General features: G+C 55.9%; 1 protein-coding gene across 22 annotated transcripts in view; it reads right to left on the bottom strand.

Annotated features, from left to right (window-relative positions):
* The window catches only part of PCBP3 (poly(rC) binding protein 3), a 53,943-nt gene that overhangs the window by 39,779 nt on the left and 157 nt on the right, over positions 1-14,007 (bottom strand). For 20 of the 22 annotated variants that reach the window (XM_030952876.1, XM_030952863.1, XM_030952862.1 and 17 more), the window contains exons 2-4: positions 10,966-11,056; positions 4,870-4,944; positions 3,612-3,722 (exon numbers count right to left, since the gene is read on the bottom strand). The gene's annotated coding sequence lies outside the window, so the exon portion shown is untranslated. The remainder of the gene's footprint in view (positions 1-3,611; positions 3,723-4,869; positions 4,945-10,965; positions 11,057-14,007) is intronic. The other 2 variants (XM_030952857.1, XM_030952858.1) reach the window with 2 other exon arrangements.

The raw sequence follows: 14,007 nt of genomic DNA on the forward strand, positions 1-14,007 counted from the left end.
ACAGCTTTCTGGGAAGCTGGACCAAGAGCAGGGAGGGAGCGTGGCACACTCCGCGTGGGCACTGCCCGCTCCCACCAGCCCTTGGCCACGCCAGGCCCAAAAGGTGTTTCAGTGTCCCGCCCCACAGACGCTCACCCAGCCCAAAATGCAGCACAATTCTGGGCATCCCAAAAAGATCCACAAGACTCTGTGGAGCAAAGAAAGCCAAGCCACTGCTCTCAGTATCTGATTTTGACTGGTGCTGGGGGTGTCCCCTTGTCCCAGCTCTGAGCCACCACATCCCAGCTGGCCATGGTCCACAGGCCAAGCATCTCCTGTCCTTCCCTCAGTAGCCAGGGCAGGTACCAGCCCTTTGGTGTCCAGACATTCCATTTGGGGAAGGGAAAAGGAATTTTTGGAGCCCTCAGATACCCTCACGTTTTGTCCATCAGAGCTCAAGCCAGCTGGACCAGCCAGAAGAGGCATTTTTCTGGCAACCCAAGTCTCACTGGGCTGTGTCAACTCTTGGCTGTGCCACCTTTCCATGCCACACCTGTTCACCTGAAAGCTACGGCCAAATCTACCTTGGGCATCTACCCTTGGTAGAGCCCTTCTGCAGAGCAGCTGTCCCCAGCCACCCCATCACCCAAGGGCTCAAGACCTTTTATCCAGGGGGGGCACCTAAGGCTCCTGGGAGGACCAGCTGAGCTTGGTGAAGCAGCCATAGCCACCTCCAGCCCTTCTTGGCATCACCACCATGTTCCAAATGCTGGTTCTTCCTTGCAGATGTTCCCCTTCCACGGCTCTGCACAGAGACGGGAAGCATCAGAAGCACAGCCCCTAATTCCGGATTCTTCCTGAGGCCAGACTGTCTCACCATGCTGTTCCCAAAACCACAAGTACAGCCACAAAAGGCCTCAAACAGTGTAGAAAAGTGCAGGGTTCCACCCAAATCCTCTCTGGCTCGGAGGGTCACGCTCCAGCCAGATCATGGGGCACTCTATTCCAATAAATACACACTGAGGGAGAAACTCCCCACACTAAAATTTTCAAGTGCAAACTATGGGCACAGCCCAAGGCACCCAGCTCGTCGCTTGCCGTTCCCATGTTTTCTGGTGGCCACAGGGGAAGAAACCTGAGCACCCTGGGATAGTGGAAGGTGTCCCTGCCCATGACAGGGGTTTGGAACGAGATGACCTTTAAGGTCTGTTCCAACCCAAAGCATTCCATGATTCTGTGGTTCCAGGAACCCCCACCTCATCTTTCAGCCCCCTCCTCCTTCCCCAGCAAAGCTAAAGCTGGGTCCCCAGTAATCTTCCCAATAATTATATAATAGAGAGGCAGCGGATAAATCATTTCAGGCCACTGTGCCGACAGAAAGCAAGCTGGATTAAAAGATCAGAACAAGCAATACTTAGATTAAAATGGTTTGTTATTTTCAGCTGCGGGAAAAAATCTGTGGCTAAAGCACAGAAGACGCGAAGCAAAGGAGCATCATCTTCTTTCCCCCCAAAACCCGACCTTTTTACATATCAGTCAAGACAAGTTCTAAGTTTCCAACCTCAAATCAGGTTTTGCTTCCCAACAGGTGAAAAACTGCACTTTGCCAGTTCATATGACATTTTAGCTAAAGATTAAGAGATGCTTCAAGTTGTATTTTGCCCACATGAAGCCATGAGAGCCCTTAACTCAGGAGAACCAGCGCATGGCTTGGCAGATAACGTCACTGCCTACGAAAAATGTGGCTCCTGGCATGATGGGCACCAACCCCTTTCCCTTGTCCCATGCCTCCCCACACCCCCGAGCTGATGGCAGGCGCTTGCCAGGCTTACCAGCAGTGCAGAGGTGGCAGTGGCAACTGGGAGAAGCCCATCAGACAGTGGGATGGCTCTCTACAGGGACCTATATGTTGTCCCCCTAGCCCCCAGCAAGGTCAGCGGCCCCGGGTGCTATGCTCTGACTGATGGCTTTGGAAAGGCGTGAAGGGGAGGCAGGAACAAAAGGGGGAGAGAGGGAGGTGGTGCTGGGGGCCGAGCTCTCCGCAGGGCATGGCGCTCATCAGCCCAGTTCGGATCGATGGGTGATTCACCTTCAAGTTCAGATTGAGCAGAAGGGTCAAACTAGGAAATGGTTTGGCACTGGCAGGCACGTCCCCATCACCACCCTGCAGCCTCATGCCACAGCTGTTTGCCTTGCTGGAATGCACAATCCCCACCCGACAGCATCTCCAGAATCAGCATTCCCACCTGAGCACATTGCTAACCACGCAGAGTCTCCATCTTCCAGCATCAGCAGCGACCACTCATCCCATCACCTGGATGGGAGATGGAGCAGCAGTTTTTTCAGTGTAAAGTCCCAGAAAAACCTGAGTTGGAAATGATCCACAAGGATCATCGAGGCCAGGTCCTGGCCCTGCAAAGGACAATGCCCACAATCCCACCTTGTGCTCTTCCAGGTGCCTCTCCCAGCTGTAGTTTTGCTATAAAAATGTCATGGTACCACACACACAGGATCAGCCTCGAGTTCCAACGATGGAATCCCATGGGGCAAGAGGTCCAAGACACAGCCTTGGGGAGGGCTTGGACAGAGACGAGCACCAGGCTCCTCTCCCTCCTGTGGATGTGGGAGAGGGGCTGGGACACAGACCTGGGAGAAGGGATAGGATGGTGGACAGGGAGCATGAGAAGGCAGAAAAGTTATGTCAGAGGCCTTACCAGAGGGAGATGGGAGCTATGAGATGTTGTGATGCTCACCAAAATTTCACCTTATATTATAGAAAAGTGTATTCACTAAAGCCAGAGGACAAAACACACTTGCTGGACAGGTGATGGCAGAAACTCAGACAGACACAACCAGTACCCACCACATCACCAGAGGCCATGGGTAAACCTCCTCACAGTTTTCTTTGGCAAGTTCTATCCTTGCTGCACCTTACTGGGTCACCTGTGGCTCCGCTGGGAAGCCTCCATCCCCCTATCCAAAACACACCCTTGTGCTGCAGGTGCAGGCTGTTTGCTCTGGCCAGTCTCTCCCGATGTTTTCCGGGCAGAAAACAGGGATAAGTGACACTCATAAAAGGAATGGGAGAAAAGAGAAATGGGTTTGTCTGTCGGTACATTTCTGCTTTATGGAGCTGTCTTCTCCCTCGCAGACACGCATCCTCCCCTCCACTAATGGAAATGTTGCCCTGCCATCCATTCGTGCCAGTCAATGCCTGGGACAACACGATGGCCTAGGGCCACTCCGGATCTATTTTAGTCACAAAAGCAGAGTGGCTGATGAAAATCACCCCCGTCTCTGCACTTCCCAGCTTAGCTCTTTCACTGGTTTTAATGGAACGGCCAGCGTGGCGGAAAGCAGGCAGCGAGGGCGGAGACGGCGGGCTGAGAGACCTGCACAGATGCAGGAGAGAGGCCCCAGCACCCTCCCTGCGGGTGTTTTACAGCCTGAGAGACCTCCAAAGATCCCTCCTCCCAAGATTTGCCCAGAGAAGCTGTTGCTGCCCTGTCCCTGAAGTGTTCTGGGCCAGGTTGGCTGGAGCCTGTGGAAGTGTCCCCATGGAACAAGATGAGCTTTAAGGCCCCTTCCAATCTGAGCCATTCTGGGATTGTATGACTTGGAAAGGACCTTACCTTACCCTACAGGATGGCCTCAAGCTCCAGAGTGATTCCTGGGAAGGTCTGGCTGCACCAGAAAAGGGCATGCTGAGCATAGGGGGGAACCCAGCAGTCCACGGCACAAGCCTGCAGACAAGGACACAGCAGAGGTTAAGGCACGGCACAGAGGAAAGACCAAAGCTGCTTAATGTGAACTTGAGAGACAAGTAAAACACAGACTGGGTTGGGGGTCAGGGGAGAAGGATCAAGAGCATCACCTCCACGTTGTGTTTAGGTAGGCAAGCAGATTTTTTTTTCCCTACATTGCAAACATGTTTGGGCAGATCCTCAGCATCCACCAACCACAGGAAATCATCCTGTGGAGGAGGAGATCCCTGGAACGCCAGAGAGACTCCACGGTGCTCAGAGCCCAGCAGACCTCCTCTGTGGTCACCTGCCTGTGGCTGTGCCCAGCTGTGGAGCCAGGGGCCTGCTTCCTGCAGAAATCCAGCGGTGCTGGAAAGGATCCAGCACGTTTCAGCACCATGGGTTCCAGGTGCCAGCTGGATTTTTGCTGCTGCTCCCAATAAGTTAACTGGGGCATGCACTACCCGTCAATACAATCAATGGAGCAGCCTCAGCCACTAATAAACGGAGTGCCAGAGGGCTGGAAAACCTCTCCACTGCCCAGAATATTCCCCAGGCAGCAGGGTGGGTGAGCTGCAGATCCCCTGCTTGAACTTGGCGCTGCTCTTAGTGTGCTGGGGCACCTTATGTGTTAACAGGGAAAACCTGCCTCTCCTGGTGACTCAGCAACCTCCGTGCTCATCCCCAGTGACCTCGGCACTTCCCTGCCATGGGAAGGAGCTGGTCAGTGGAAGGGGAGCCCATGGGACCTCCTGAGGTCAGTCTTCAGCCCTGCTGATGCTCACAACAGCATCAGCACTAAGGTCAGAGCGGGTTGCCCCGGGCTTTATCCCTTTGGGGCCGAAAACCTGCAAGGATGGAGCATACACAGCCTCTCTCAGGAACCAGCTGTCCTCAGAATTTATGGTTTTTCTCAACAGCTCTCTCCATGTCCTCCAAGATACTGGCTATGGCCCCAGCTGCTGTCACCTACAAGCAGCACAGGTGCCAGGATGGACTCTGAGGGATTTCCCTGCTCCCCACTGAGCCTACCCCAGCCAGATCAATTTTAAATCCCAGTAACTGCTGCAGTCGCAACATCCAGTCCCATGGGCTCTGGCCAAAACGAAAAGCCTGGAAAGGATGGAAGCCTCAAAGTGAGACTCACCGTTGGAGGACCCGCAGGGCCAGGTCAGGGATCCCGTGGAGCTGGTGGTCAGCAGGGCAGGAGGCAGGGAAGGATCTGGAAGACAGCACATGCTGAGGAGCCCAGGCAGCCCCCACCCTGGAATCCACAGAGCATCCTCCCAGCCCTGCTGCCGTGGCCAAGGGCAACACAGGGAACAGGGAAGCCCAGGGCCAAATCAGAGGAGTCCTTTGTAATTGTTTTATTCCAATCAGTACCAATTGCTGGTCGCTGATTCCAGGATTGATAACAAGAAGGGAAAATCCTCATCACGGCACCAGTCTCACCTACATACCCATGAAAAGGGAGCTCAGGCAAGCATTTAGCAATGCTGGAAGGACAAGGGGTTGCAAGGAAACCCCAATCCTTCTTCCCAGAGCCAGTGTGGGCACAAATCAACCTGCATCCCATACATTCATGGGGGAAGAGACTTGTCCTTATCTTCTGGGTCCTAGGTTTGAGTTTATCCGAAGGCAAGGCTTAGCATCCAGCGAACTCAGCATTAAGGAATTTTTTAGCAGCTTTCTTAATCAAAAATGGGTCCATCTTTCAGCAGCTCTGCTCCTTGTTATGTCCCACCCCTTCCACGCAGCAAGCTGCAGGTGAGATGCCAGCCATGCCCCTGTGCTCCTGCAGCAGGCACCAGTGCACACGCAGGAGGTGCTCTCTGCCATCAGCGTGCAGGTCACCTCCAGGCACACAGGTTTGCTGCTGCGCTGGGACAACCTCAGCTCCAGCACAGGCAAGAGTGAACCTCAAGCAACCCAAAAGCAGTGCCCAGGTAGAAACCTCAGCACTGCCAAGGACACCTGGGCTGCTTTAAGCACCATCTGACAACCCCAGTGGGGCTGTTTCCACGACATTCTGCTGGGCACAGCCATCCAGCACCTGCCACATAGCACCACAGTAGCTCCTTCCTCACCACTGACCAGTCCAAGGCACTCAGGAATTGTCCTAAAAGGTATCATGAGATGGATAAACAACATTTGGGCTGCTGGGGGACTATCACCCTTGCCATCTCCCAGATCCTCTCTCCAGCATGGCTAAAGGCCCTGCACCTTGTGGCTGCCCTGACAGTAAAAGCAAAGGAACCAATTGAATTTTTTTTCCTGGTTGCTCTCTCCAGTGAAGAATGCATTGCCAGGAGAGGCAGTAGTAGGCTTCTCCCACCAAAAACTTTCCATCTGCTGATCCACGGCAGTGGAGAGCACAGCTCCATCCCTGCATGGCCAGCTCGCCTGCTGGCTCTCATGGACTACATCCCATCAGGAAATTTGGTCAGGAATGTTCAAAAGCATCACTCAGGATGCTGAAGGAGTCATTTCTGAACAGCAGAGTGCCCAAATCCTAGCAAAATCCCGCCTACTGCTCCCAGACAAAAGCACCAGAGGATGCAAGGAATTCCAATGCACCGATGTGACCAATGCCAAAAATCAGTCTCTGGAGACTACAGGATTTCACTGCCCTTAACTCATCCCAGTGAGGCCACAGGGACCCAGGGGCTGGGCAGCACCTGCAGCTTGATGACCCCACCTGCACTGGAGCCCTCGGCCACCCCATTCCAGGGGGCTCGAAATTTGGTCTGGGATGGGAACGGAGGAAACACAAACACAGGGACAAATCTGGGGCCATCAGCAGAACGCCAAGGGGAAGGACCCAGGGCGGCTCCTTGCTCATGCCCAACTTCCAAGGGGGGATGGTGGTACTTCCATGTGGGGGCAGCTCCCATGCCTGGTCCCACAGGGCTGTGAAAATTCCCTGCTTTCCCACACCCCCAAATACCACAGCCCTACTCCACACCACTCCCCTTTCCCAAAAATACGAAAGCCTGCTGTGACACCCACCCTGCCTCTCCTGCAAACTCAGGACTTCAGCTTCCCCTCCCTGCTGAGTCCCTGGATTTTTGTGACCATCAGGAACCTTCCTTGGGATGTTTGGGACCATGGGGCACATGTGTAAGGTCCAAGCTCTGCAGAGAGCGTGGAGAGCTTGGAGAGGTCCTATAGCTTTGCTGTGACCTTCCAGGGAAAATCCAAGGTCTTTTGGAAGGCATGCTGTGCAACGGTGAGGGAGGGATGGGATGGGGATGGGAATGGCTGCGATGGGATGAATGGTATGGGGATGAGACGGGATATGATGGGATGAGATGGATGGAATGGGGCAGGATAGGATGGGATGGAATGAGATGAGATGGGAATGGAGATGGGATGGGATGGGATGGGATGGGGATGTTCTCCCACCATACCACCAAACCCTGATCCATAGTACACCCCAAAGGCAGGAATACCAGTGAGATGGCTCCATCTGCATTGACCCCCAAGCTGCCAGCCCCCTCTGTGCTGGAGGGAACTCCCCTTCCCTCCCCTGGGGATGCAGCAGCCCCCACACTGCCGGGATCTGCTTTGCTCTGGGGCTCTGGGCGCCACCGCTCCCTGTGCAGACACAGAGGGATCCTCCCCTGACCTGTGTTCCCATCACCCGCCTGCCCGGGTGCTCCACGCAGACAGAGGCAATGATTTTGAGGGCCCAGTGAACAAGCTGTCGGGATGCATCAGCCTCAAAGAGCAGCCCTCAGAGCTGCCTTCTCCTCCCATGCGCTGCCAGGGCGAGGAAAACCAAATCCAGCTTCGAGCACACACACGCACACACACACACACACACCGCGTCGCCGGTGCCTGAGATTTTCCAGGCTTTGAACCAAAAATCCTTGCAAACCTTACCCACAAGGAGGGGGAGGCAGCGAGCCTGGGGCAGGGGTCGGAGGGGAGGCGCCGCCCAGCTGGCAGAGGGGCAGCCCCACGGGCAGAGCCCCGTGACGTGATGGAACCTGAGCGCTGCAGAGCCGTCAGGAGCATGGGCAGAGATGAGCCGAGAAAAGCCATGAGCAGAGCTGACATCTGCCCCCTGGGTGGGTACCTAATGAGCGGAGACACTGTCCATTTGTGGAGATGAGGAAAAGTTAAAAGATTTCCAAGCTGACACCTGGCAGTCTCCCTCAGTGTCCCTGACCACACAGCAGGGGAAGGAGAACAGCGGTCGCCCCCCGGCCCTGCAGGGGTGGGTGAGCTCGGTGGCCGTGGGGTTGACATCTCAGCAGCTCATCCACGCTGCCCAAGTCTCCCCTACTTGTGTTTTTCTGCCACCTTAAAAGAGAAACTGGTGCTTTATAGGAGCTGGGGGTGGTGTAGTCTGGCAGGGTCCCATGCCACCCCATACCCCAGGAAAAGGCAGCAGCATGGCAGGGAGCACATTCCCGGGTCTAGCAGCATGCCAGACCTGCTCTAGGCTGCGATCTGGGCACGGGCAAAGGCTCCTCATATCCTGTGGTCCCCACATCCCAGGAGTGGGATGGCACTCAGCAATGCCTCAGCCCCCGGCGTGGCCCAGCAGCCCCCCCACGCTTCCACAAACCTAGTTCTGTCAGTCCCTATAAACCCAGCCTCCCTAAGCCCACTTGTCACAGGCTCTTCTGTAACTCACCTCCAGCCCCTTCCCTACCCACCACCTTCCACTGGTGACAAGACAGGAGCGATGGAGCAGGAGAAGGGAGAGCCCTGTATCACTCCAATCGCCTCCCAGCTTTCCCCTCAGGAAAACCTGGCTCTAAGAGTACTTGTGAGCCAGCAAACAGCCCCACTCCCCCCAAAACCCACAGTGAAATGCTCTTCTCCCCACCTGCCTGCCTGCTTTCCTAAAGGCCAAGTGGATTTACAGAGAAAATATCTCTCTGCAAGCATCCTGGCTGAAAGGGGAGATCCTGGAGCATCCTCAAGGCTTTTCACCAGCAGCTCAAAAACACTGACATTACTTCACATGATTTTCACCACCTCCATCAGCAAACAGTCTCAGGTCTAAACCCCATTACAAGCATGACTTTCACCTGCCTGGCTCCAGGGATTTTTGCTCCTTTCCAACAAATACAGCCAGAAATGCCCAAAAGAAGGGTGCAACCCTTTCCCTGGGATGCCTGGGAGTACAAAGAGCAGCTGGGTTCAGGCTGCTCTTCCCTGGCACCCGCTCACCTGCTGGGCTCGAGCAGATGGAGCAGCCACAAATCCCCCTGTAAGCCAGGGAAGGGACTAATCTCCTAGAGGACAAATCGGTTGGCAAGGGGGGGGAAGCTCAACATTCCACGTTTTCCTCCCTCCTCTGGCAAACCCAGCAGCACCCAGCATACCCAGAGGGATCACAGCACTCCCAGGGGCAGAGGAGGCACCAGGAGTTTGGGCACCTGGTGGAGACCCAGTCTGGGGACAAGCAGACATTCAGGTCACAGCGAGCTAAGCCTTACATGCCCTGTGCAGAGAGGGGCAGCAGCTGGTGTGTCTCTGTGGAAAACCACATCTGGTGAGCTCTTAAAACTTCCAAAATGCTCTCCAGCCATGACGGGCTGAGGCTGCTTCAAGACTGAGAGGTCCTTGGTGGGTGTGGAAAGCCGGAGGAGCAGCCACTGGGATGAGGTGGATTACCCACAGTGGAATCCCTTGTCCTTCCTCACTGTTGGAGGAGGATGAAGTCCACTGGAGAGAGTTAGTCCAGGTTCACAGGATGAGATCTAGAGAGCCAAACACGCTCTCTCCAAAACACAGATATCCCCAGAAGGACTGGGAATGACAACGTGCCGATGTCAAAGCCCCACAGCAGATCCCACCATGGACATCACCCACAGCCACGCTCACGCCATGTCCTTCAGAAAGGTGTTTCTGCCCCAAAGACCCCAAACCACAGGTCAGCCCAAGGACACACTGCCTGGTCCCGCTCCTGGGGCCATCCACAAGCGCCAGCCCTTTCCAACTCATTTTCCTTCTGCTCCAGAGGCCAGGGAAAGTAAGAAGGTCAGCAAATTTCGTGCCACCCTTTATTCATCTGGGTTGTGTTCTCTTCTTTCTTGTGCCCCCTCTTCCCTTGCCTAAGGGCTGGAAAACTCCTCCTGTGTGCTTGCAAGGGACAAATGTCTCGCCAGATATTGTCAGCCCTACTCAGAAAGCTCCAAGGCGGGAGCGCTGATGAGGACAGGCACGAGAGCTCTCAGAAACGCTTGGAAGGAGGAGGCTGCAGCCCAGGGAGAGGATGGAAAAGGTACAGGCTGGGATGTGCAGCATCTGGGTTTGGATTGCACCCTGCACCTCAGATGGAGGATCATGAATGGCCAGCAGAGCCTGGGGAAGCCCTGATGAGGTGTGATACCCACAAGTGCGGCACAGCACCAGTGCCACCTCCCTGGGTGCCGCTGCACACCCAAAGGAATGGCCTGGGACAGAGGGTAAGCCATTGGTGTGTCCCTGGGGATCATGGCCACTCAAGCTGTGCAGTCAAAACAGGCAATTTCAAGTCCCCCACAAATCCATCCCCATGTCCTGGAGGGGAGATTTGGGAAAAATCCCAAAATTTCCCTGAGAGAACCCCAGAAAAACCTGTTTTCCAGGTAGGGAAACTGAGTCACAGAGGAAACCACCACGGACAGGCTTGCCTGTCCCATGGAGCCACACAGCGCCAGGGAAGGGCTTCATTTCCCAGATACCCCGGCTCATGTCGCCATGCCCTGCCTTCATGTTATCAGTCCAATAAAAGCCTTTAAATAGGGAATTGTTTCTACATTTTAAGGAAAGTTTAGAGGCACAGAGTGAGTGAGCATCTCTGGAGGTCTCTGGCCCAGCTCCCACCCTGAGCAGGGTCACTCCAGAGATGGATTAGGCTGCCTGGTATGAAATTACTCCACCCTGGAACCTCAAAGCTTTTCCCAAGCCCTCCATTTTCTGCCTGCACACAAGGAGATGTTCCCTGGATACCCTCAGCCACTGCCATTGCCCAGAGGCCTCATTTTTATCCTTTTCAGAGCACACTGGACAGCAGGCACCTCATCACAGATCATCACCTGGATAAAAGGGGACCACTTCACGGTGCTGCCCACAGTGGTGACATCCCCCTACCCACGGTTGTGACCCCATGGCCACAGCAGAGTCCAGCCTGGAATGGCCGCCAGCCTGCGTGACCTGTGCCGGGGGGACACGCCACCATCATCCCAAGGGTCCCCTGGACAGCCCCAGGCCCGGGGCGGGGCTGTTCCTGCCTCCTCACCTCTGGAGTGGGCTGCAGGCACAGCACAACCTGGCGGCACATCTGGCAGCGTTGGAAGGCTGGTGCTGCAGCTGGATGGGTGGCTCCCTCCCTGCGGAATAAAGGGACGAGAGTCAGTTATGGAGCAAAAGCATCCTCCAAACAATGCGCCCCCCCACAGGTCCCCATCGTGGGGACACCCACACAAGCATCTGAACCCGTGCCAGAGATGTCACCACCACAATTCTCTCAGGACAAGCAAGCCCTAGATGCAGCTTTCCCCAGCCCAGCTGAGCAGAGTCCTATAAGGCATGATCAGAGGCCTCTGGGGCACTTGGATTTTCAGGAAATCATCACCTTGTGCTGAGAAAGTAGGGACAAGAGGGTTTGCTCCTTGGTGGCAGGGATGCATGAGTCATCCTCCAGCCTGATGCCCTTGAAACAGAGCCAGAAAAGCTTTTACCCAAAGTAGCCAGCAATAGGATACCAGAGCTGGAGTTCCAGGATTAACCCGTTCCTGGCAGAAGCTGGCTGGCTGCCCTGCCATGCAGACCAGACGCTTTCTCCTCCTCTGCTCAGTGCTGGGTTTTCCCACTGTGTGCACCCACCAGGCGCCAACACTGCCCTGGCAAAGGCAGGGGGGACATGCCATGAGACCCCAGTGATGGGCTGCTGCCAGACCAAATGGGGTTGGAAACACAGGCCCCTCAAATGGGGAACATCATTTCTCTTCCCCATGTCTCACCACAAAGCCTGCCCAGCAAACAGCACAATGTTTGGGGCCCACCAAAGTGAAAACACAACTCAAAAAAATAAAGTGGAAAATTTAAAGCTCTCTATTTCCACTGCTTTGAGGGGAAGGCTCTTGATCCCTGCAGTCCTGAGTCCTTGTTTCATTTAGGAGCCCACCAACCATCTGTAGCTCTGATGGGATCCTCATTGTTGGGCATGCCAAGACTTGATGAGCTTTCCCCAAATAGGGGGAACTAGCCTGCTGGAGAATCCCATATTCCCTCCTTGACAGAAAAGCGCCGCTTGGGGACAACTGGGAATTTCTGTGTTAAAAGGAGGTTTTCCTCCCTGAAGGCAGGCAGAGAGGTGGCAGCACCCAGCTTTCCTACCACCCTGATGACAATGGACCTATTCCTGCAGTGTGGAAAGGTGGGAGCTTCAAACCACGGCCGTGGCAGTGGGCACGAGCATCACTGAACTGGGACAGGGCAAGAAGATGGAGGATGATGCTCTCAGCTCCCAGGGCTGGGAGTGAAGGGTCCACCTGGGAGTGGCTGCTGCACTGCAGCCTGGCTGTGCAGGGCCCCAAAACAAGCCCAGCCTCTCCTGGGGCCATCAAAAAGAGAAGGGAAAGGTGCTGGGGGTTACACTGGTACCCACTAAGCTGGGCTGGAGCCTCCTGCCATGGCCCATGGACCCAAGCATCACTCAACCCACTCCAGCAGTCTGGCAGTGTTTTGGTACCTGCATGGACCTGCCCAGGGCATTTAAAGCAAGACAGAGATTTCCCTCTCTCATTCTCCCACAGGCCGCTACGCAAATGCTCCTTGAAAGCACGACTTACGTCACGGAGATTTTGAGTGGCTTCTTCACCTTCCCCAGGGTTCTCCATCCTTCCTTACAGTCTGCAACGGGGGCTGCTGAGCATCCCCTCAACCCTGGGGGATCCCTGTGCCCCTGCCAGCCCACCCAGACCCCGGGTGCAGCGTCGTGTGTCTCCCGCCAGGACCACCCACTCCCTGGTACTGCATCCCTTGTGATGCACCGACGCTCCCGGCTCTCCCAAGGATGGGCAGCACGAACCGCCCAGGCCTGGAGAGCCTGGAACACCCAATCTGCGCCACAGCAGCGGGCGTTCCCCAACACCCCCAGCACCAGGGACAGCGTGGCCCCGAGCTGCCCCACCTGCCTGCAGTGATTCCCGGGGAGCCATGCAGCATCCGCATGGGGTAGGGATCTCTGCAGCGCAGCGCCTGCTGGAGGATGCTGCACTGGTCAGGCAGCTGCACAGACCCCTCCCCAGAGCGCGTGTCACCCAGGCCCCGGGAGGACCTGCTGAAAGGAGGCTGGCAAAAAACACAGCCCCGGGAGCCAGAGCTGAACAAACTGACACCTCCTGAGCCTGCTCCGTGTGATGAGAGGTGGTGGCTCCAGTGGGGAGCACAGGGCACCCACTGCTCCAGTACAGGGCACCCACTACTCCCTCGATGTCCCTCGAGGCACATGCTGAAGAACCAGCCCAGTGACAGAGTGAGTGACAGCCCTGCCTGCGGCAGGGGGTTAAAATTAGATGGTCTCTAAGGTCCTTTCCAACCCAAATCATTCTGTGATTCTATGATGATTCTGACTTCGGAGGAAGGACAGAAAAGTTCTGCCTGGGGAAATGCATTCCCAGGTGATATCTACCCAACTACAGCAAAAGTTTTGAGGCCTGTGACCCCTTTTCTCCCCCCAGTACTGATGCTGAGGCTGCATTTGCACCACTTGGTAATCACCACACCTGGAGCACGGCTCATAAATGACCACCAGGCTGACACTCGTAAGACGCCATGGGTGCTGGCACCCAAAACCAGCAGCCAGGGCTCAGAAACGCACCGTGGGACCCCTCGAGACATTCCCACCCAAAGTCATGCAGCATCCCCGCCGTCACCCATCCCTACGCACACTTCTCCCTGCACTAGCGAGTGGAGGTGGGATTGGAAAGCCGTTCCCCTTGGGGATCCCCACTTATCCCCACGCGGGGACAGCACTTTGGGATTGTTTCAGCAGAGCCCGGGAGCCCCCCAGGGATGGGAGCCAGGGACCCAAAACTCCCAGCAGCCTCGCAGAGCCACCCAGCCGGGAAGGGGGCAGCACACGGGGGCACCTCTTGGGGACGGGGAGGACACGGGGACAGGGTCGGTGGGTGCACGCCCTCCGCTCCCCGGAGCGATGGGGCAGAGCCGGGAGCCGCCCAGCCCCGATGCTGCCGCCACCGCACCCATCGGCGTCCCCGCACGGGGACCCTCCTTCCCCGCTCCAGTCCCGGGCCCCCCAGGCCCAGAACACACC

Source organism: Camarhynchus parvulus, chromosome 7 (assembly GCF_901933205.1).
Source record: "Camarhynchus parvulus chromosome 7, STF_HiC, whole genome shotgun sequence".
In the NCBI taxonomy this organism is placed as follows: domain Eukaryota; kingdom Metazoa; phylum Chordata; class Aves; order Passeriformes; family Thraupidae; genus Camarhynchus; species Camarhynchus parvulus.